The sequence below is a fragment of the Pezoporus occidentalis genome, unplaced genomic scaffold (assembly GCF_034315485.1).
Source record: "Pezoporus occidentalis ecotype Australia unplaced genomic scaffold, CSIRO_AGI_Poc_V1 ctg4, whole genome shotgun sequence".
Lineage (NCBI taxonomy): Eukaryota > Metazoa > Chordata > Aves > Psittaciformes > Psittacidae > Pezoporus > Pezoporus occidentalis.
Window position 1 is genome coordinate 7,339,498 of NW_026915724.1, and position 23,404 is coordinate 7,362,901.

General features: G+C 43.4%; 1 protein-coding gene across 1 annotated transcript in view; it reads left to right on the top strand.

The window, feature by feature from the left end:
* The window catches only part of CA8 (carbonic anhydrase 8), a 67,267-nt gene extending 50,015 nt beyond the window's left edge, over nucleotides 1-17,252 (top strand). The window contains exon 9 of the mRNA XM_062633325.1: nucleotides 17,238-17,252. The gene's annotated coding sequence lies outside the window, so the exon portion shown is untranslated. The remainder of the gene's footprint in view (nucleotides 1-17,237) is intronic.
* The last annotated feature ends 6,152 nt before the right edge of the window (nucleotides 17,253-23,404 follow it).

Sequence of the window (23,404 nt, forward strand, 5' to 3'; positions counted from 1 at the left end):
GATCAACGTAGCTCTCAGTGAGGTCCACTTTACTAGCATGAGGAGGGCAGGCTTATGTAGGGACCTGTGCAAGTAGAAGAACAGCAGAGGCACAGATGGCAAGCTGCAGGCGGGGCCCCAATGGAGGTGCAAACCAAGGGTTCACAAAGGAGAGATTACTCCCTTGGAGCAGATTAGGGAGTCATCAATCACAAAGTCATCACCAGGCCATGGTAAATGCAGTGTCAGAAGGCATGCTTAATCCATCTGATCAACAGCTATGGAAAGAGCTGCTGCTGAGTAATGAGTTACGAATTCTCTGAGCTGTATTAGGGACAGCAGAAACAATAGGACAAACCCACCCACAACACATGAGCTGGGTGAGGGGGAGTGGATACTACTCACTATTCATGTGTTCATAACTGTGTACTGCAGAAACACGTACTTGCTTTGAAGAGGCACACAGCTGCCCTTGACAGCATGCATTGCAATAAATGCATAGAAAATGGACAGCATGCAGCCCACCATGAAGTCATCTGTGTTCACTGGGCTTAGCAGAATAGCAGTTGACAGGTTCTTCCTTGGGCCTACAGAAACTTTATGTCTTAGGGTTATGTTTAAGAAAGTCTCTCCCTTCTGCCCAAATTTAATGAAGTGTAGCCTCATTATCCAGTGAAGAGGTTCAAGATTTCAGTGCTGGCCAAAAGCACACTTTCCATCTTCAATGTCCCCACCACTTCTATGATGTCCATGTAGCAGCTTTGCTGGCTTCTGTCCCTTTTCCTTCATCAATGACAGCCCAGGCAGCTGCAGCTAGAGCCCAACCCCAACATGCTGGTCACCAGAGCCCGGCCTCCCACCGGTCCACATCCTGCCACAGGGGATAAAGTTGGCTGCAGTGGCCTGCAATAGCCTGGCTGGAGAGTCCGTAGTTTTTGACAGGAGCCTGATTATTAGTTCTAGTTGTCAGGCTTGGTACTAAAATCTTGAGAAAAACCAACCCCCAAACAAAGTGCTGTGAGATGGGAGTCAATTGGTTTCTGCTAGTTGAAGACCTATTGCTATCTCTTTGCAACCAGTAAAGAAGGAGCCCTCCAAAAAGCAGAGTGAACCATGTTCCAAACCTGGCAATTCCCTGGTTATATGCACATCTCATTGGAAAGATCTTTTCCTTTTGCACACAATATATTATTAACTACTGAGTATTAACTGAGAGGAACATTAATATGGCAAATATTGACATTATGATGTTATCTAACTAGATTTATTCTCTAAATAAACATGTTCCTTATCTTGGAACTGGCTGACATTATTTGGGCTGCGATACAGATACATTGCAAAGCGAGTGATGTAATGTCTCCACCAAAAAGTCGATGGTTTCCCTTTCCTGTGCTCCCTTCCTGTGTTTGCTGTTCTTTCCTGCATTGCCTTGTACAGTGAACTTCTGGTCATATAAATATTACTACTGAGGAACTGAGGTTAATAAATTTGTCTCAACACTTGTCAGACTTTCTTTTTCTATGCTGGGCTTTGAAAGAGGAAAAAAACCCCAGCGGTAAAAATACTTATAACTGTATTTTGTCTTTAGAACTAGATCTAATTATAACAACAGATTCATTCATAAAGCACACCCATTATAATTACAGATTGGTCAAACCACGTTTGTGGTATGTTGTTAAAAGTTAAATTAGTCTTTCTGGATTTGGTAGAAGTCTGCAGGGAGGAGTTTCCAGGAAGGGCTCTCTATATTACTTCAGTTACACTGCACCCATGAGAGGTTTTATTGAGTGTGGCAAGGCTCTGCTACTCCCCAATTAGAGTTCCACATGCCTGCCATTGTATTAGTATTCTTAAGAAATCATAAACACTGATAAAGGCATTCTGAGGATAGTGTAATAATTTCCTTTTCAAGCCTACAGCCGCTAAAATTCTGAATCAGATTGCTATCTTCTGTGAAGGTATACGAAGAAATACTTCTTCGTATATATGAATATATATATATATAGATATATGAAGAAATACTTCTATGGAAGTATTTTTAATGGTAAGTATTTGTGTCTGTAATGTTCCACATAATTGTATAGATTTATTAGAAATGCGAATTACAAATTTCCAAGAGGTGTTGAGTGGGTTATACACTTGTGGATCCAGAAATTAGTGGCAATAATACTTCAAAGCAGCTATGTGCTTCATGAGGTAAAAGCTGGACCTGCAGCATTCTGGTAAACTGTAGGAAGAAATCCAGCTCTTGGGAGAAGGCAGGTGAGTCAGGGCAGGATGCCTGCTGTTGAACTTCCTCCTGCAGGTGATGTATTCTTTGTGTTCCTCTGTAGTTTTCTGGAGGTCCCCAGAAATCTTAAGATGCTTTAAGCTCTTAAATTGACTTCAGACTATGGTGTGGTGTGCTTTGCACTCAGGGTTGTGATGATGGGCAGATCTTGTTCAGATCAGAGGAGCCTCTTAGAAAGCACCATGGCTCCCTATGGCTGCCTTCTGCCCTGGCTCTCACATTTGTGTGAAAATCAAGGCATAGCTGGAGCAATAATGAATACTAGGCCTGTACCCCAAATACACCTAGGAAGTGACCAGGCATAAATCAGTGTGTGTTAAAGGCTAGGCTTGATCCCAGACATTAAAGTGGCAAGCATGTTATGGTAGCTGTGTATAGAAACAGGTGTGAACTAGGACACTGAGTCTGAGAGGAAGTAAGAGTGGTCCCTGGCTACTGTCTGTCTCCTAAAGGTTGGTTCATTGGTGTTCTTGAATCCTAGAGGGTAATCGAAGCCTACTGTTGCTGAAGAATTAAAAGTGCTTAACAACAGAGCAACATAAGGGAAAAAAATATTTTTAGTAAGAAATTTCAGTTGAATTTTGCTGAGACTGCAGAAGCAATGAGGAGGGGGAGATCCCTCCATGCACAGGCAGCTTCACAAGGAGTCATACACATCATTCTCCAGAACCTGCCAGGGGGCAACTGCCATGAGCTCAGACTTACATTCATTGTTTGAGTGGTGGGCACAGCATTGGTGTAGTAATAGCTTTATGTAAATTAATCCTCTCATGGTTGTCACATCAACTCCAATGAGAATGAGGAGAAGCTTCCTTCCTTGTAGAAGTGGGGGATCCTCATGATGAATGGTGGCTGCAGAGGAAAAGAGGAAAACCCTCTCTTAGGGTTGAGGATAGTGGAAACAGGACAAATTTTGTCCTGTCTTTTCCTCCTTGGCTGAGTTTCATGGTGGCATCATCAACCATGGAGTTAGCTTTGAGGTGGGTTTTTCCTTTAAACATCAGTGCTGTGCAGCTGGAGAATACATCTGAGGCTGGATCATGGAGGATGTGTTTTTAAGTGTTTATGTGCACATTTAATTATGAAACCCTAACTGTCATTGTAAGCATACATCTCTGTGTGCATTCCTGTCTTTAGAATACTATATATAGAAAAGCTATTTTTAAACCAAGGGCAATTTAAAATGAGTTTTAGAACTTCTAATTATAGTTAATAAATTTCAGTATGAAGACTGACTAACATCATCCACCAGTACTGTACATATACTGTTGGTATTTGTATGATGGGATATTTTTCCATTTGCTTAGTGAACATGTGTTAAAAGTCCTTTTCCGTTCTCTCCCTCCCATTATCCATTATTCAGTTCCAGGTCCTTTATACTGAATAAAGGACCTGGATACTGTTTGAGACTTGTGCTCAAGACATAATAATTTTTCTCGTGGGACTTTCTCTGTTACAGTATTCTTTTGAATGCTTCAAATGTATTAATAAACTTATCTTTACACTCACTTTGCAAATGCCTTCTCCCCTGTATCATGTGAGGATTCCTCTGTCATCACAGACTGGCTATCTATTTGATGCAGGCTATAAGAAAAAGACTCAGCAGTCAGCCAGTTAGAGACTCTTCATGTTGACCTGCAACACACGTGGTCTTTGCCCAGAACTTGTTATGACCTTATTTGGAAAATTAGAAACCCAGCACTGACTCAGTGTGGAATCATAGAACAGGTTGGGTTGGAAGGGACCTTCAAAGGTTATCTACTCAAATCCCCTTGCAGTAAGGAGGAACATCTTCAACTAGATCAGGTTGCCCAGAACCACATCCAGCCTTCATTGAAGGTAGTTGTCAGGTTACCTCATCAGTCTTTTCCCTGATGAATTTGCAATAGATTACTTTTATTGCAAAGGTTAGTTTTTCAGAGCTTTTGAGCATTAGTTAGTTTTTCAGAGCATTTTGAGGCCCTTCTGTCCAGTATCTTCAAGTCCTTCTCACCAGTGTTCTTACCATGCTATGCACAGAGGCTGTGGCAGCTCTTTATTTCTGCTTGGCCTTCTCCAGAGCCTAACCCCATCTTGATCCAGAAGCTGTTAGCCCAGAATATCAGGCAAACAATGAACATGGAGTATAGTAAGGGGAAATAGTAGATAAACTTGAAAATAACTTGCTCTGTAAAGTACACAGTGAGCTATTTAAGCCTTGAATAACAAAGAAAAAAGAAAGCATAAAGAGAGCATGAAGCAAAAACAACATAAAGAAGCTTCCTTAAGTGTTCTTTTCTCTAGCAGGGATGTGGTTAGAAATATTCCTTCTGTATTTCCATCTCAACTTGCTTGTATTGGAAATGGTCCATTCTGGGTTGTGAAAAATCCAGCTGACTGACTCAAGCCAGTTCCTAAATCAGCAATTAGAAACCATGTCTAACGACTTATTCCCCAAGCCTGCTGCTCTCCTGCCCTTCTCCCACAAGTGCCAGGGAATTAGAGGGAATTGGTAGTTTGTCCTTGGGTACCAATCCTTATCCCTGATCCTGACTGTTCACCACATTCCTTGTTTTGGGTAACCTTCCCTACTCACCCACTGGAAGACAACAAAGAAATAAGGTCATAACACAAACTCCATTCTTTTAAATAGTAAAGCACTTCAGAAGGCTGGAGCTTCAAGTGCACAGGCAACTCTTGTGCTTATTCTTTAAGGTAATGTTTGTGCCTGTGATGGAGACAAAAACATCTTGATCTTACATAGCCATAAACTCTTTGCCTCCCTTGAGCTTTAATATAAATATACACTATAAACAGTGTTTTCTGAAGAGCCTCCCATGTAAACATCTAACAGTGGTGAGCATGAAAGAGATGAAAGCTATGATAAGTCAGTGAAGTACATACAATGGCATATGACACACCTTGTCAGCAGTATTTTAAATAGCAGGTATAAAGCAGTACTAGACAATGTGTGCTTAACCTCACGTTGTGAAGATACCAGATTTTTTTCTCCTGATGAACTATAGTTCAGTTGAAGTGAATTTCATTATTTTGAATCATAATTAGAAAAAGGTTTGGTCTCTTTATTTGGGTAAATATATGTGTGGCTGAGCAAAAAGAAAAAGGATGCAAACCAAAGGTAGTGGAAAGATTTATTCATGGCTTAGAAATGTGTAGTAATTCACATAGATAAGGAGATGTTTACTCAAGAGACAAATAAAAAACAAACACAAAAAATCCTGAGAGCTGTGTGCTCTTGGCAGGGAAGCCAGTAATGACTACCAAGTGTGTGAGTCTCAGTGTGAAATTATAGGCTGTGATTTAGCAGATGTGCTTCAGCATTTTAAACCTTCCTGATTTCTTGGCATTTTATGTTTTGACCACCCTAGTTCCACACAATTTAAAATGAAATCCTAGAAATGCATGAGGCCAGAGCACCTCCAAATACCCGTGAAGAGGGCTGAATGAATGAAAAAAGGACTTGCAGAGAGGCAAACAATGTGTTTCCAACAGAACCTGAGGTATCTGACCTTCAGGTGATGACGTGACAGTGTGAAATTTGTACAGGTGTCCTGTAAAAATATTTAATTGCACTATATTATCTAACCACTAGATGTCTGCATGCTATAGAGCTTCAGAGAGGGTTTGCTCCCCAGCATAAAACGAAAACAAAGAAAATCCATATCTGCAGATGTCTCTCTCTGTATCATAATTTGGCATCTATCTTTTCTGAGCTATGGCCTAGTTCACGGAGGGGTCTGTGGGAAGAGACGCTTTGCAAGAAAAATTACATATATGACAATTAAGGCTGGTTTTTATTAAACCTGGAAAGAAAAGTGTAGATTAAGCCATTTATTGAGATCACACCAACTCAGATAAAATTCACGAATAAACACTGTAGGTTAAATCCAAATTGCCACTACCTAAGCCATCATGAATTCCAATTAAGCAGGTCATGTGGCGCCACGGAGCAGCAGTAACCTGCAACAAAGACAGTGGCAAGTCCGGCTGTGGTAGCAATGTCCCCAGGAGTAAGGGTGGCTAAAACATCAGTCCTGTGGCCCCAGCAGGTCCTTGGCACACCCAGGGCACTGCTCTCCCAGCGTTGCTGCAGTTGTATCAGAAATCTCCACGGTGTTGGGGTCAGTGGCAGTAGAGCCACCAGTGGCTTTGAAGAGCACCATGAGTCCTGGTGCTGGTTTGTCTCCAACTCCTGAGAGAGTTCCACTGTTTTTTGCTGCTTCTTATTTGCAAAATGGAGCTCCTCTGTTTGTTTTTAATGCAATTGGTGCTGTTAGGAAATGCAAACCTGAGAACTTCTTCTCAGTGAGGGTGACGGAACACTGGAACAAGCTGCCCAGGGAGGTTGTGGAGTCTCCTTCCCTGGAGACATTCAAAACCCGCCTGGACACATTCCTGTGTAACATTATCTAGGTGTTCCTGCTCCGGCAGGGGGATTGGACTAGATGATCTTTTGAGGTCCCTTCCAATGTCTAGCATACTGTGATACTGTGATACTGTGTGAACTGTGAGCACAGTGAGGCCAGATATAGTCTCCAAGAGCTTCCTTCATAATAACTTATTACATTAAAGCAACACACACAACTTCCCTGAACAATAGGATAGCCCAGCCTAAGTGTGTGTTGCATGGGCAGATATTTACATAACAGCATAAACAGTTTTCCCACAGGATTTCCCCAAGGCACAGTGATCGGGACACCTTTGTATGTGCTCACTGTGCTGAAATTGCAAGAATGGGATCGGGGAAAAAAATTCTTTGCTTTCAGGGTCTTTGCCATTATCTGGAAAGCAAGTATTGCTTGAGTTTGGACACCCAGTTTCAGAGGTCCCTGTTATCTCTGGCCACAGTCTGGGGATAAGTGAAATTTGTAAAGGTTTGTGAAGATTACTGTTTTATGCAAGGCAGTACCTGCAGTGCCATGAATGAGCACCACTATAGAGACAGATTAATGGTGTCCTATAACACTTAAATTGGAACTCTGCCTCCTCCCTCCAGGGGCTTTTGACACCTGTATCCTGTTGCTTTTGTTTGCTTGCTCTAAGATACAACCTCCCCTTGCTTCTCCTGATCGGATACCTTCTCTTCCTGGCGTGCCTTCTTACACAAATGCGTTTAGTATCGAGTGGCTGCAGAGCACAGCTGCTTTTTGTGTACTGCTTAATATCATAATATTTACCTTTTCCCAAAAGGATTTAGGTGGTGTATTATGTTCAGGCTTTCCCTGCTTCTTTGCATCTCTTGGTTAGTTAATCAAGTAACAGTTCTTAAATCCAGTTTCTCATTAACAAAATTGAATCTAATATTAAGGATTCATTCTCATTTTAGAGTTGATTGCCATAATTGTGGTTAGTGTGCCATCACAATTAACTTTGTTTTTAATCACTAAAAGGCTAACAAGCTCATTTCACACCCTCTTCATTTAGTAAATGCAGAAAAGGAACATCCGACTGGTGTCTTGCAGTTATGACCTGCAGAAACTTTCTTTTACTGTCCATAACATCAAGTGTCAAACTCATAAATCTGAGGGGCAGAGTGACAAGGATGAACTAGATGATCTTAAGGTCCTTTCCAACCCTAACTATTCTATGATTCTATGACTTTTGTTTTTAAGAAGTGGAGATGCAACCGATAGGCTGCCCTTGCCACTTCTTTTTGAATTAGAGCAGAATCCTGTTGCTGTTTGCATGCACGGTAGAGAGACTGTCATTCATTGCATTTCTGCACAATATCGCCTTTATTTTTTAATTCACAAAACCCCTGAAATTATTGTAAGTAGATGATTTGTCTTGAGAGGACAGCACAGGGTGCATAATCTTGGGCTCTCAAAAGTAAGGAGCCGGTGAAGCCCTTGGAAGATGGATCTTTGTTTCAGCTGCAAGGAAAGAAAGTACCCTTTTGAACATTTCTAGTACTTTCTGAACCAGAATTAAATTTTAATTATGTCAGGATCCACTAAATTATGGAGGTTCCAGATTTCAACCAGTTTTATTCATGCTTATATGCCTTTTTTTATATTACCTATTTCTCTTTTCATTTAGCCTCCAGCTCCTTTCTAGACCAACCTGCATGCTACATTTGCTAATTAATTGTTTTTATTTCTCAAGCAGAAAGAAAAATTAAAAAAGCATGCTTTTTGAGAAAGTATCTGGCAGTTGTCCTGTAAATGAAGAGAGTAATAATGTGTGGTTATGTTGCTATCTCTAAATAAGAGAGATTTTGTGGTCTTGAAAGCACATCTCCTCTTGCAGTACTATGTATAGTTCTGGTGTCCTCAACGTAAGGACATGGAACTGTTGGAGCAAGTCCAGAGGAGGGCCATGAGGATGATCGGGGGAATGGAGCACTTCTTGTATGAAGATAGGGTGAGAAAGTTGGGGCTGTTCAGCCTGGAGAAGAGAAGGCTGCGTGGAGACCTCATAGCAGCCTTCCAGTATCTGAAGGGGGCCTATAGGGATGCTGGAGAGGGACCCTTTATCAGGGACTGTAGCAATAGGGCAAGATGTAATGGGCTCAAACTTAAAGAGGGGAAGTTCAGGTTAGATATAAGGAAGAAGTTCTATATTGTGAGGGTGGTGAGGCACTGAAACAGGTTGCCCAAAGAAGTGGTAAATGCTCCATCCCTGGCAGTGTTCAAGGCCGGGTTGGACAGAGCTTGGGTGACATGATCTAGAGTGAGGCATCCCTGCCCATGGCAAGGGGGTTGGAACTGGATGATCTTAAGGTCCTTTCCAACACAAATCGTTCTATGATTCTTGCTACTTAGGCAGTCAGAAAACAGTGATCGGATATTACTTTGGTGATCTTTTCTTATAGAAAGACATTTAACTATGCATAGATGAGGGTGCTTTTGCGCTTTTTTAATAATGCTGCTTTTGCACTTATTTCTAAGAAGGAATTACTTAAATATCTTCAATTTTGGCAAGCTCATTAGACAACAGGAAACCAGGTAATGAGGTACCTGTGTCCACCTCACTTTCCTTGTGCCTGCCCCTTTCCCTAACAGCCAGAAGGAGAGAAAAAATCAAAACATGGTCTCCTTCCCAGGAATGAATTACATCTGACATTTTAGCTGCAATGGATGTCTACATGCAGGGGTGAAACTGTTGTCACCCAAAACAAAGCAGTTGCACCCATAAGAAGCATACATTTGGCTAGAGGAAGGAAAAGAGTTAGAAATCTGTCAAGTCTAAATTTGCTCTCAAGAGTTTTTCAATTACTAATTTAATGAGATCATGTGGTATTTTTTATCTCCTTAGTCTCTTAAATTGTCTTTCATTAGCTTTTAATGAGATTTTCTTCATCTCCTCCAGATAGAGTCCTCCCATTTTATCTGTGCATTCTTCCTCTTTGTTTCCAGCTGTACAGCCTTACTTTCAGAGCTGTAGTAAAAATACATTGAAGTCCATATGTGCAATCCAGACTGCTTCACCAAAGTGACTTGCAATTACTTATGATCAACCAACATTAAAGCAGAAAGGTTGACTCTATTTGGCCTGGTCTTCATAAAATAGACCACAGATTTTCACCCAGTAATTCCTTCATCAGGTTCTGAAGTGTGCATTAACCTTTTGCCTAGTTTTGAGTTACCTTTAATCCATATTCTCAATGCTTTAGCTTTGGTACTATGTGTAACCATATTTGTATTACATGCAGTTTTTTGTGTGGCTTTCCCATCTTTTGTTTCACATGCTTTTCTTTCTCTTTTTTTTTCTTTCTTTCTTTCTCTTTTTAAGTCAGATATCACTCTCTTTTGCTCATCAGCTTTCCTCCAGCTTCTATACTTTTACTTTCTTCCTAGATTCTTTCCATCACACACCGTTTCTGTCAACAGGGTGCACATGGTCTGTGCTTCCACAGCAGTAAGATCTGTGTGCTCCTGGATCCGCCTGTGGGACAAATCTGATCTGAATGAGGCATGGGCATATTTCTGAAGAATTAGCCAGAGTACAGGGTATGGATATATGCCAGGCTTTATCCCAGCTACGGGTAAACAGATGATGTGTATTCGGCATAAAATCAGAGTGGGCAGGATGAGCTAAAAGCTGATCTGTCAAGACAGATTGAAGTTGTACTAAGAATTCAAAATATTTGGAATAAATTTGAACTGACAGACTGAAGTTGTTTTAGTGTTTTGTGTCATATGGCCACGGGGATTTTGATCTTGTAATAAGCATCTTGAAACAGGTTTACCATCTTGTCTAACTACAGCCTCAGTAACACCAATGTCAGCAAAGTCATAAACTTCCAGATGTGAAGACCAGAAAGAATCGTTAGGGTAATTTCACCCGATCCCTGAATGGCCCAGACTGTAGAATTTCCGTCATTAATCCACATTGTGTTCAATAACCTCCTCTTGTTCTTTAATATCAAGGCCCCATGATAGAAAATACATGAAGCATCCAGCAATACAATGTTGTTTGGCCAATACAGTCAACACATCATTTAGGCAGTACGTGTCTGGAATTTGTACCTCAAGCCACTCTTTCACTCTGAAACTTGGCAAATCAATTAGCTTAGAAACAGCCATCTTTAACCTGAGTCTTGGCACTTCCTGAGCCCCCTCCTTTCAGGTGCTACTCAGCCCATCACACTGAACCATGGTGTGCTGTAAGGAGAAACTGGAGACACACTTGCCATAGGATGTTGCTTCCAGATGCCTTTCAGTAGCTACTTGCAACTCGCCCTTGGAGCATGGTATGAGAGGGCTTTGCTGATCTTTTTCTTCTGAGAAACTGCTTTCTACGAGACAAGGATGTGGGCACTCTCCTGTGGACTGAGGAGAAGTCATTCATATTGATCTCATCAGGAGACAGTACTGCTTATTCTCTTCTGCCAGTGGAGATGGGGCACAGAGTGAGTGTGCTGCTTGGCATGGCTTAGAAGCCCTCTGCTGCCCTGATGCTGGCAGCTATTAGGCTGCTAGCAGACTGGAAAGAGCTGCTTAGGCAAGCACTGGTCTTATCAGGGAGATGCAGACATCAGCCATTGCCAGCACCTAACCTGAGAGCTGCTTTGCCATTGCTGTGCTACAAGCTGAGCAATGTGGCTGTCATCAGCCTGTCTGGGAGATGGGGGCTGTCAGTGTTGCCTCCCACATCTGGCCAGTGTATGTAGCTCAGGGTAAGGTACCAGCTGCGGATAAAAAATAGCTGTGGCTGATGGTTTCCACCCTGGGTAACTCCATTGTCTGTGGCTTGCCAGCTGAGTTCTGCATTTGGCCATTGGAAGCAGACCACTCTTGCAAGGGGTTAGCAGGCTTGGCACATACGGGTCCTATGCCTCAGCCAGACATAAGATTGAGATGCAGTCTAAGAGAGCAGCACCTACCCAAGAGACTGCAAAAGACAGCAACCTAAGGAAAAGCTCCTCCAGCCCTGAGGGGAAAAGCCAGATCTGAGTCAGAACTGTGAACTTTATGAGATAAAAGTTGTCCCCCTCATTCATGTATCTATCTGCTAAGACTAAGTATACAATTAGAGGTGCAGTTGAGTGGGAAGATGAGAAGGAAACCAGATAGGACACAAAACAAAACAAATCCAGAATCTTTCCTGTCACTGCAGCCATGTGATGAGTCTTGAGGGAAGAGCTGAAAAAGGCTGCTGACCACTTCCAACAGAGACATATGAATGTCTTTGTGTATCCAGCCAGAGTGACAGAAATGTTTCACTCTTTCTCACTCTCATTAGTCTTTCAGCATGGGTTGCAGTCAGTTCTCTTTTTCTGACTCACAGATCTCCAGGACCTGTGTTTTTAAACAAGAAATATCTCTTTATTTCCTGTTTTTCAAGTACTGGAGAATCAGTAGGGATAGTCCAAAAACTTCACTTATTCAAAGCTCTTTTCAGGATCTGTCTCTTTGTAGTACCTCAGGCAAATCATCTCTGAGCAGTAAGACATGGCCTAAAAGCTATTTGTTTGCTTATCATGTTATGTACTTGAACACATTTTGCTCTTGTCAGATCTGTGGTAAGACATTCTAATACCCAGAGAATCTAATAGTTTGCCCTTCTAATAATGCAGTTAAATACTTAAATGCTCAAATAAATAATTGAATATTAGGGTTTCAGGCAGTAATTATCGATTGTTCACAACAAATCACTAAAAAAAGGTCATTGGTTCTGGCTAGCCATATAGTCAGTCTCTTGAGAAGCGGATTGCTGGTACGGCTGGAAATGGATGGGCTCGATGGTACCTGCAGTCAGATCACCTCTGCTTTGGGAGACAAAGGCAGAGCCACCCCAATGGCCCTGGTGGGCCTTTTGGAGGTTTGAAATTTCCAGGTACTCAGGTCTTGAGCTGGAAGGACTTAATGAAAGTGCTTGATAATTCCTAGGTCACTGAAGGAGGGTTTCAAAGTGGTAGCCAAAATAATGCTTCATCCTCCCTCCTATGGGCCTTCTGCGGGTGAAGTCCAATGTGGCACCTTCAAGCAGGCTTGACAGGAGCATTTGCTCCATGAGAAGATCTCCTCTTGCCTTGTATGAGATTGTTGCTGCTGTAAAAGCACAGGAATTTTGAGCTGCACTGTCTATCCAGCATTGAGGCAACGGTGGCTTGTGTGTATTTGTGTAACTTGCTTTAGAAAGTTTCTCATGTGAACCTTCTCTGTTTCAGAAAGCTTTTCCTCTGTGCTAACTACACTCCACTTCAGTGACCACATCCTCTCATCTTGCCTCCATCCCTCTTGGGTCCTTCAGGGTATGGATGTGATAGTGCAGCAGGGCACCATGAGAACTGGGGGCTCCCTGCAGGGCAGCACATAGCAACCTGTCCTGTCCCACCACCTCATCTAGGAGCAGCCAGGGACAGTGAAGCAGCCCCTGTCCTGTGGCACCTCCCTGGGGACAGGGACAGGCCTAGCAGTGCCCTCAGGCAGAGACACAGAGATTGGTCCTGATCCTAACAGCCCGTTACCACCTCAAGGCTGTGATCTCATACACAGTACACAGTCTCACACACAGTATGCTAGAGATTGGAAGGGACCTCAAAAGATCATCTAGTCCAATCCCCCTGCTGGAGCAGGAACACCTAGATAATGTTACACAGGAATGTGTCCAGGCGAGTTTTGAATGTCTCCAGGGAAGTAGACTCCACAACCTCCCTGGGCAGCCTGTTCCAGTGTTCCGGCACCCTCACTGAGAAGAAGTTTCTTCTCAAGTTTAAGTGGAACCTCTGTGTTCCAGTTTGTACCCATTACCCCTTGTCCTATCATTGTTTGCCACTGAGTAGAGCCTGGCTCCATCCTCGTGACACTCCCCCTTTATATATTTATAGACACTTATAAGGTCACCCTTCAGTCTCCTCTTCTCTAAACTATAGAGACCCAGCTCCCTCAGTCTTTCCTCATAAGGGAGATGCTCCACTCCCTTAATCATCTTAGTTGCCCTTCGCTGGACTCTCTCCAGCAGGTCCCTGTCCTTCTTGAACTGAGGGGCCCAGAACTGGACACAATATTCCAGATGGGGTCTCACCAGGGCGGAGTAGAGGGGAAGGAGGACCTCTCTCGACCTACTAACCACCCCCCTTCTAATACACCCCAGGATGCCATTGGCCTTCTTGGCCACAAGGGCACAGTGTTGGCTCATGGTCATCCTGTCATCCACTAGGACCCCCAGGTCCCTCTCCCCTACACTGCTCTCTAACAGGTCGTTTCCCAACCTATACTGGAACCTGGGGTTGTTCCTGCCCAGATGCAGGACTCTACACTTTCCCTTGTTATATTTCATCAAGTTATTCCCTGCCCAACTCTCCAGCCTGTCCAGGTCTCGCTGGATGGCAGCACAGCCTTCTGGCATGTCAGCCACTCCTCCCAGCTTAGTGTCATCAGCAAACTTGCTGATAGTACACTCAATTCCCTCATCTAAATCATTGATGAATATATTAAATAATACTGGTCCCAGTACTGACCCTTGAGGCACTCCACTAGTTACAGGCCTCCAACTAGACTCAGCCCCATAGACTACAACTCTCTGGCTTCTCTCCTTCAGCCAGTTCACAGTCCACCTCAGTACCTGATCATCCAGACCACACTTCCTCAATTTATGCTGTGGGAGACTGTGTCAAATGCTTTGCTGAAGTCAAGGTAGACCACATCCACCGCTCTGCCATCATCCATCCATGATGTTATTTCCTCATAAAAGGCTAAGAGATTGGTCAAGCATGATTTCCCCTTGGTGAAGCCATGTTGACTGCCCCTCATAACCCTCTTATCCTTGATATGCCTTAAAATGGCACCAAGGATAAGGTGTTCCATCACTTTCCCAGGGATGGAGGTGAGGCTGATCGGTCTATAGTTACCTGGGTCCTCCTTCTTGCCCTTTTTGAAGACTGGAGTGACATTTGCTTTCCTCCAGTCCTCAGGCACCTCTCCCGTTTCCCAAGACTTGGTAAAGATGATGGAGAGCGGTCTAGCAATGACTTCCGCCAGTTCCCTCAGCACCCGCGGGTGCATCCCATCTGGACCCATGGATTTATGGATGTCCAGATTGCTCAACTGATCTCTAACCCATTCCTCATCGACTAAGGCAAATCGTTCCGTTGACCTGACTTCATCTGAGGTCTCAGGGGTACAGGGCTCTTCAGGACTGCCTGCAGCAGAGTAGACAGAGACAAAGAAGGCATTCAGTAACTCTGCCATCTCTGTATCTTCTGTCACCAGGGCACCCATCCCGTTCATCAGTGGGCCTACATTGCCTCTGGTGTTAGTTTTATCTGCCATGTATTTAAAAAAGCTCTTTTTGCTGTCCTTGACCCTTCCCGCCAGGTTTAATTCTAAGGAGGCCTTAGTCATCCTAGCTGCCTTCCTACATCCTCTAGCAGCAGCCTTATATTCCTCCCAAGTGGCCAGCCCCTCCTTCCATGACCTGTAAACTCTCCTCTTCCACTTGAGCATACCCAGCAATTCCCTATTTAGCCACACAGGTCTCTTGGCCCTCTTCCTTGACTTCCTACGTGTCGGGATGCTCCTATCTTGAGCTCGGAAAAAGCAATCCTTGAATGCCAACCAACTATCTTGGGCCCCTTTACCTTCAAGCAGCCTTGCCCATGGGATTTCCCCTAGCAATTGCTTGAAAAGGCCAAAGTTTGCCCTGCTAAAGTCCAGGGTTGCAATTCTACTTGCTATTCTACTGGTCCTACCACACAAGATCCTGAAATCCACCATCTCGTGGTCACTGCAACCACAGCAGCCCTCAACCCTTACTGCTTCAACCAGATCCTCCTTGTTAGTGAGGATGAGATCCAGCAGCGCTCCTCTCCTGGTTGGCTCATCCACCATTTGCAGGAGGAAGTTATCACCCATACACTGGAGGAACCTCCTGGACTGTGGCTGGGTTGCCGAGTGGTCCTTCCAGCAAACATCAGGGAAGTTAAAATCCCCCACGATGACCACGGCCTGTGACTGTGAGGCCGCTCTCAGCTGCCTGTAGAAGGCCTCGTCAACTTCCTCACCCTGATCTGGTGGTCTGTAACAGACACCTACAACAGTATCGCCCCTGCCAGCCTGCCCCTTAATTCTCACCCACAGACTCTCAACTCGCTCGTCATCTGTCCCTTCACAGACCTCAGTGCATTGTAGTTCCTCCCGCACATAAAGAGCAACCCCACCACCCCTCCTGGCTGGCCTGTCTTTCCTGAAAAGGACATAGCCCTCCATGACTATATTCCAGTCATGTGAGCTGTCCCACCACGTCTCTGTAATTGCCACCAGATCATAGTCTCCTGACTTAACACAGGTTTCCAACTCCTCCTGCTTATTTCCCATGCTGCGCGCATTGGTGTACAGACATTCCATGGAGCGAGCTGAGCACACCGATTTCACCCTAGGATTATAGGAGGCCTCCCAGTCTTCATCAATTCTGGAGTGCTGCCCCACTGGGGCAAGCCCAGCTACAACCCCATCCCCCTTCGAATCTAGTTTAAAGCTCTCCAAATGAGCCCTGCTAATTCGTGCCCCAGCATCCTTTTGCCTCTGTGAGACAAACCTTTCTCACTTGTCATTGTCCAGACTGGTGCCCTATAAAACCAGCCGTTATCAAAGAATCCAAAGCCCTGCCTGTAGCACCAATCTCGAAGCCAATCGTTTAGGGACTGAATTTTCCCATTCCATCCCACATCATCAGTGGAAGATGGAAGGAGTGAGGAGAAGATCACTTGAGCCCCAGACTCTTTCACCATCCGCCCCAAGGCCCTGTAGTCTTTCTTCATCCCCCTCAGACTGCGGGAAGCAGCTTCCTCCCCACCTGTCTGGAAGACCAGCAGCGGGTAGTAGTCTGTCGGGTGCACCAGGTTGGGGAGCGCCCTGGTGATATCCCTGATCCGGGCTCCAGGCTGACTACACACTTCCTTATGATGAGGGTCAACTCTGCATATCGGGCCCTCTGTTCCTCTCAGAAGGGAATCCCCTACTACAATGACCCTTCTTTCTTTCTTAACAGAGGCAGTCTTGAGGTGCAAAGTCGACCCCCTTTTCCTATGTGGCCTTGTGGGCTGGCCTTGCCCCACATTCTCACCTACCTCTCCTTCAAGATCCAGGGCCTCAAACCTATTACGGACGGACACCTGGGGAAGCAGGGCAGGAAGGGGGGAGGGTTTCCCACGACGCCGAACTGGAACTCGCTTCCAGCCCTCATCGTCTTTTTGGTCCCCTACCTCTGCGCAACAGCTACAGGGCAGGGGCTGTCTCGGGCCATCCCCCTCTGTGTGAGAAGGCAGGGGGTCCTTCCCCTTTTGGGGGGGTATCTCCCTGGAACCGTTCCGACTGGCACGCCAGGGAGTTACTCCACCAGTTGATCTCCCTTTCACACTCCCTGATGGTCCTCAGCGTCTCATCTCTGTGGCACAGAGAACCCACCATACCACCTGAAGACTGTGGTGCAAGTGATGACCAGATGGTGCTGATCCCACCTGACACCACCTCCCGATGGTTCCTGATGCCCCTCTTTCCTGTCCTTTCTTTCTCCTTCATAGGGCTCACCCTGGAGGACAGAAATTCACCCTCGGCACAGCCCACTCTCCAGGACTGAGAAATCTGCTTGTCTTAATTTCATGAGCCTCATCAGAGTGTCTTGGGAATAAAGAAGCTGATTAATCAGTGACTAATCCTTCTTCATTGTTGAACTGAAAAGTAGTAGAGTAAAACCTTTGTATGTTGCCCATCTCCTGAAGATAAAAGGATAAAAAAGAAGAAAAGCAAACAACTCTGTTTTGGGTAAAACAAGACCTTCTGATCAGAAAAGGAGCTATTTACACATGCTCTTCAGGGAATCACATAGAATCATAGAATAGTTAGGCTTGGAAAGGACCTGAAGATCATCTAGTTCCAACCCCCCTGCCATGGGCAGGGACACCTTACGCTAAATAATATCACCCAAGGCCTCGTCCAACCTGGTCTTGAACTGCCAGGAATGGAGCATTCACAACCTCCCTGGGCAACCCATTCCAGTTCCTCACCACCCTAACAGGAAAGAATTTCCTCCTTATATCCAATCTAAACTTCCCCTGTTTAAGTTTTAACCCGTTACCCCTTGTCCTGTCACTACAGTCCCTAATGAAGAGTGCCTCCCCAGCATCCCTATAGGCCCCCTTCAGATACTGGAAGGCTGCTATGAGGTCTCCACGCAGCCTTTTCTTCTCCAGGCTGAACAGCCCCAACTTCCTCAGCCTGTCTTCATACAGGAGGTGCTCCAGTCCCCTGATCATCCTCATGGCCCTTCTCTGGACTTGTTCCAACAGTTCCATGTCCTTTTTATGTTGAGGACACCAGAACTGCACACAATGCTCCAAGTGAGGTCTCACGAGAGCAGAGTAGAGGGGCAGGATCACCTCCTTTGACCTGCTGGTCACGCTGCTTTTGATGCAGCCCAGGATACGGTTGGCTTTCTGGGTTGCAAGCGCACACTGAAGCCAGCTCATGTTCATTTTCTCATCAACCAACACCCCCAAGTCGTTCTCTGCAGGGCTGCTCTGAATCTGTTCTCTGCCCAGCCTGTAGCTGTGCCTGGGATTGCTCCGACCCAGGTGTAGGACCTTGCACTTGGCATGCTAGCCAATTATAAATTAATATAATTTCATATCTATTTCATACATCTTTCTTTGCTTTTTGTGCATGTTATTAATGTTATTAATCTATAAGTGGCACTGTCCTGCTCCCTGAAGGAGGAGCAGTGCCTGGGCTGCCTGGGAAGAAGCAAGGAGAGGTGAGGGGACTTCATGATGCTGGTTCTCAACAGCCAGGCTGCCACCCTTCTGCTCAGGCTCGTCCATCCTAGTGGAAAACTACTGCAATAATATTTAGTTTGTCCTAAATACAGAGAGCCAGGAGTATGTTCTCATCTCCCTCCCTGGTACAGGGTTTTACCACCTGTGCCTGAGTACCAGTGCTTCAATAAATCTGCTGCAACTTCCTTCAACCTTAAAGCACTCTGGGGAAACGAACCACAACCAAGAATTACACAACTCCTCTGGTGTTCCGTAAAAACCTAACAGTTTGAGGTGGCAGGATGGCATGGAGGGGTGCAAACGGAGAGCTATGGTATTACCATCAGCCTTCTGAGATTAAGTGGTGGACAGCTCTGTGGCTGGCAGGTCATCCCAGCACAGCTAATCCTGGAAGGTGATCTTCTGCTCCCCAATGGCTCATTGTGGACACTTGCCCACCAGGTCTCCTTTGCCTAAGCAGCGAAAAGAAACATGAAGACAAAACCTGGTTGGTTTGTTCTTTGCACACACAACTGATGTTTCCAAGTGCTACCACCAGAGGATGTACCAAGCACATTTTTGCTGGATCAACACAAACAGATTAAAATAGCTATATTTACCAGCAGAGGTAGCATAACTTCTGTATAGACACAGGAAATTTTAGTGTAAACAACAGTTCATGAAGAAGTGAATACATAAAGAGAGTCAAGGAAGTTACTCACTGTATTTTTGGATGCATTTATCCCTCCAGCTCCTGAATCATAAACATATTAAATGGCATATGTCTTTCTGATTTCTTTAATACATCACTAATACTGAGAATATCTACGCTATGCCACTTCTAGTTTTTAATGCAGTTTCAGCAAAGACAGCAGCCATTTTGATGATTGAATATTTTTCATTGAAGTAATTCATCTTCATCCGGTGCAGTCAGCAATTTAGGCACTGGGCAGAATAAAGAGTGTTCAAAGGGGCAGTGGCCACTGGACTGAGGCACAGACTCAAAAGCCATTTGGAAAAAAGGCTGCTATAAAATGGAATGTTAAGTTTATCAAGTGTAGATAACAAGACAGCATTTAAAACTGGTGGTTTAGAGAAAGATCTGTAATCTTCTCAAAGAGAAATGTCAAAGATTTCTTATTGGTTATATCCTTTGTCAACGAAAAAGTTTATACTTTTAACTGAAAGAACTAATTCATCACCTCCCAGCATTTTTTTCGCTCATTGCAGGCACTGAATATTTCAAGGAAGCCACAGGTATACTTCAAAATGTACATTCTGAAAATGTATAACGCAGCAAAAATGTCCAAGAATATGCATTCTGCATTAATTGTTTCCAAACTTCATTAATAGTCTGACCCTGACGATTCAATATCTAGTTCAGTGGCAAACCACCCCATTCAGTGGAACAGGATTAAACCTTTGAAACTGTGTTTTAAAACTAATCCTTTTTGCACCCTGAAATTAAAATAACTTTTTACAGGAGGTTTATTTCTGTGGATAAACTGAGTTATGTGATTGTGATCCCTTCCTAGATCTGACTGTAACTAGTTAACTTATTTATGTCTCTGTGTTTGTTTAGGCAAAAAGTCTCATTCAATAACTCAGCAGTTATTAACTTTCTAAAACAAGTTCTTTATTCAGTACACGACCTCTCTGTGTTATGATAAACAAACATGAAATCAGATGGATTAAGGAAAGATTCACTGGTCTATGCTGAAGTCAGCTAAGAAGAGTTATTCTGGATATGTGGAAAATTGCAGTTGTTGTTTATTTGAATGGGTTTGTCAGTATAAAAATTAGCAGGATAATTTTCTTTCAGTTACAGTGCTCACAGCATCTGCAATTGCTGTAGTAGAAAGAAGTGGATGAACAGATTCATCTTCCATATTGTAAATAAAATCAGGTTCTTTCAGCTGGCAGTGTACTAAGGTTCATTTTTTAACCAATCATACACTTTTTCAGTTATTGGTACTATCACTAGCTACTTAAACCTGTCAGTTTGAACTCACTATGCAAATGGTAAGAAGCTTAAATATTGCAGTAGATTTGTTTATCAAGCAGCTGGTTATAAAACAAGTATTTCTGCATTTCTTCCTCATCGTAAATGAAGAAATCCTGCATACTTTTTCACGCTCCTCTCTTCTCATGGCCAGTGTTAAATATATGTCTGGTACTTTCTTGGCAATCCAAGAAATCTTGGAAATTAGGTCTAAGAAGCTAGAATATAACATCCCTATTCTTGACTGCCTTTCAATCTTCTCTGTTTCCTTTATTTGAATGGTACAAAAGGAAATCAAACACATCATGGAAGTCTCATGTATACGTATACACAACTGTGCAAACAAAACCCAATCAACATCTAAGGCATAGTGGAAGAGCATAGTTCAGATATTAGTATTTTTCTGTTGTTAGAACCTGACTGTATCTGTCCTCTCAGAAGCCCATTCATGCACAGATCCCAGCATGCTGGTGTAAGGGGGAAGTATCCTCTGGATACAGGACCTTCTGTGCCCAGCTGTATGCCAAACAACTCCATTACAGCCAGAAACACTAGGTAAGCAGACACAAGAGGCTAAACAGAGCAGCTTGATGAAGAGACTGGTTCTGAGATCCCTGTTGATGTTGAGACTGGAGACCCAGACACATCTAGTCTAGTCCAGCTGTTCCCTGTGATAAAAGTCATTGCTGTTTGTTGCTACCATTGATAGAGTCCCACACCTCTCAAGTCTCTTCCTTAAAGCAACACAACCTCCAGAGGAGACTTCAAGCAGGGCTTGGAAAGCCTGCAACCCTCTTTTCCCTCCTGCTGAACCATACCTATACTAAAACCAGGATCCACCTGGTGAACATCTCTTTTGCCCTTTCATGATTAGCACAGTGTCTGCAACAAGGTATTGCCACTTGTGCAACTGAAGAGTAGGAAATCCTGCACAGGATACAAAAGGTAAGACAATGCATAAGAAAATCCATAGCTCAGGTAAACTGTGCCAGACAGAGCTGGTTAGAGCAGCCTTTCGTTCTGGCATCACTTCTAGCTCTAGGGTTTACATACATGCCCCTAAAACTGATTTTCTCCAAAGTGTTTTTGGTTAGCTTGTTGTGGGAGATTTTAATTGTACTTCATGTGGTCTTCTCCATTGTGATGTCAGGAGCCAATTTCTGCTGTGTAGCTTCATCCAAAACCTCACTGTAATCACTAGACCTTCTGAGGCTTCTCAGATGAGTGGCTGACAAGAAGCTGCCTGGTTACATGAGTTTTAACACATCTTTCTTCTAAGTCTGAGACCCAAATGCAAAAATCTGCTAGAACATGTAAGAACATCATGTGGATTTATGATATTTGTTTGAGGACTTGAGCCGTAAACCAATGAATGGATTACAATGAGATAAATACAATATTTTCTTCTGCCAAATGCAATCCTGATACTTTTCATTTCATTATTTAATTGAAAGCAGGTCCCATGTTGCTCAACCTACCAACTTGAAAGTTTAAAAGGTAAGCTACATTTCTTTGTTTGAATATACTTTCAAATGCATTCAAAAATAAAATGCTCAATCATGATAATGTTAAGTCTGCTCCTTATGTTTGCAAGTTTAAAATGTTAAACCTAATAATACTCCTTTTTTGAAACTGGGCCAATCCTGCTTCACTTGAAGTCAATGGGACTTTTGCCAATGACTTAAATGAGAGCAAGGTTGAGGCCTATATATTAGCTTCAAGCTTTAGGTCTCCACAGGAGCACAGAACTTCCACTTTCTGGGAATTAAATATTTCCAACTGCACTGAACTATCTGATTGCAAGTTGCTGCCATGTCTTCCAAAAAAGCATTAAAACGAGAACTGACAAAAAGAGTGAAATATTTTTTTCACATTGCTGCCAGATTCTGAAGTTTTAAAGCAGCAGTGATAAACTGGATATATACCTTTTATTTCTTTTCCTGGAACAGTTGCATTTCTCAAAGGCATGAGAAGTGGTGCCAATCCTGCAAGTAAATACACACAAGGAGAATTGCAAAGCACAGATACTGTCTGTGCACAGCCTCTGAGCTCGCCTACACAGAGTAATTGTGTAGCAGTAGCTGCTATAGCTGCTTCAAAGAGTTTTTTAAAGAACATTATCTTTTAACAGATTATTAAAATATTACAGGCATATTTTTGCATTACTGATCTTTTATATTTTGACAGAATGGTTCAAAAGAACGAGTAAGAATGTTTTAAACACTTTTTTTTTTGCTAATTCTAATAAAATTAGTTAATAAACTCTTTTTCAGTTAATATGAAATCCTAATAAACTCAGTAGTAAGATGAAAGATGGACCAGATAAATGTAACCTGATGTAAAGAATGAATAGTCCTTTCAGCAGTCAGTTCTTTTGAATGAATGGTCAACAAAGCTCATGGAAAATGATTCCTGCATTTGGACCAGTGCTCTATGAAACCCCAAGCTATTTCAACGCATGCTTTAATCGTTGCCTGAGAATGCATGTAAACGTGAAGGAAAGCAAGAAAGTGATAGACCAAACCCACTACCTTATTTATTAATCAAACATAAGATGTCAGTCTCCTCAGTCACCAAATTAATCCAAATTTGGAGAAGCTTCCTCCCTTTCTTCATTTAGTGAACAGGGAACTTAGAGAAAAGTACTGCAGCTCAGGTACAAGTCAGGCGCCCCAGTGATGCAGTGTTACTGTTGGTGCATGCCTGGTTTCCTAAAAACAACACACATACAAGTCTCAGGCTGAGGGTTCAGAAAAATTGTGAAGATACTTCAGAAATTGAGGAATCACAGAACGGTTTCGGTTGGGATGGGCCTTTAAAGATCATCTAGCTCACACTCCCCTGCCCTACCCCCCCCTCCATGGATTGGTACATGTAATAAAGATATTATATTTTACCCATGTTTTATTTTTTTTGGTACATTATGTCTAGGAAA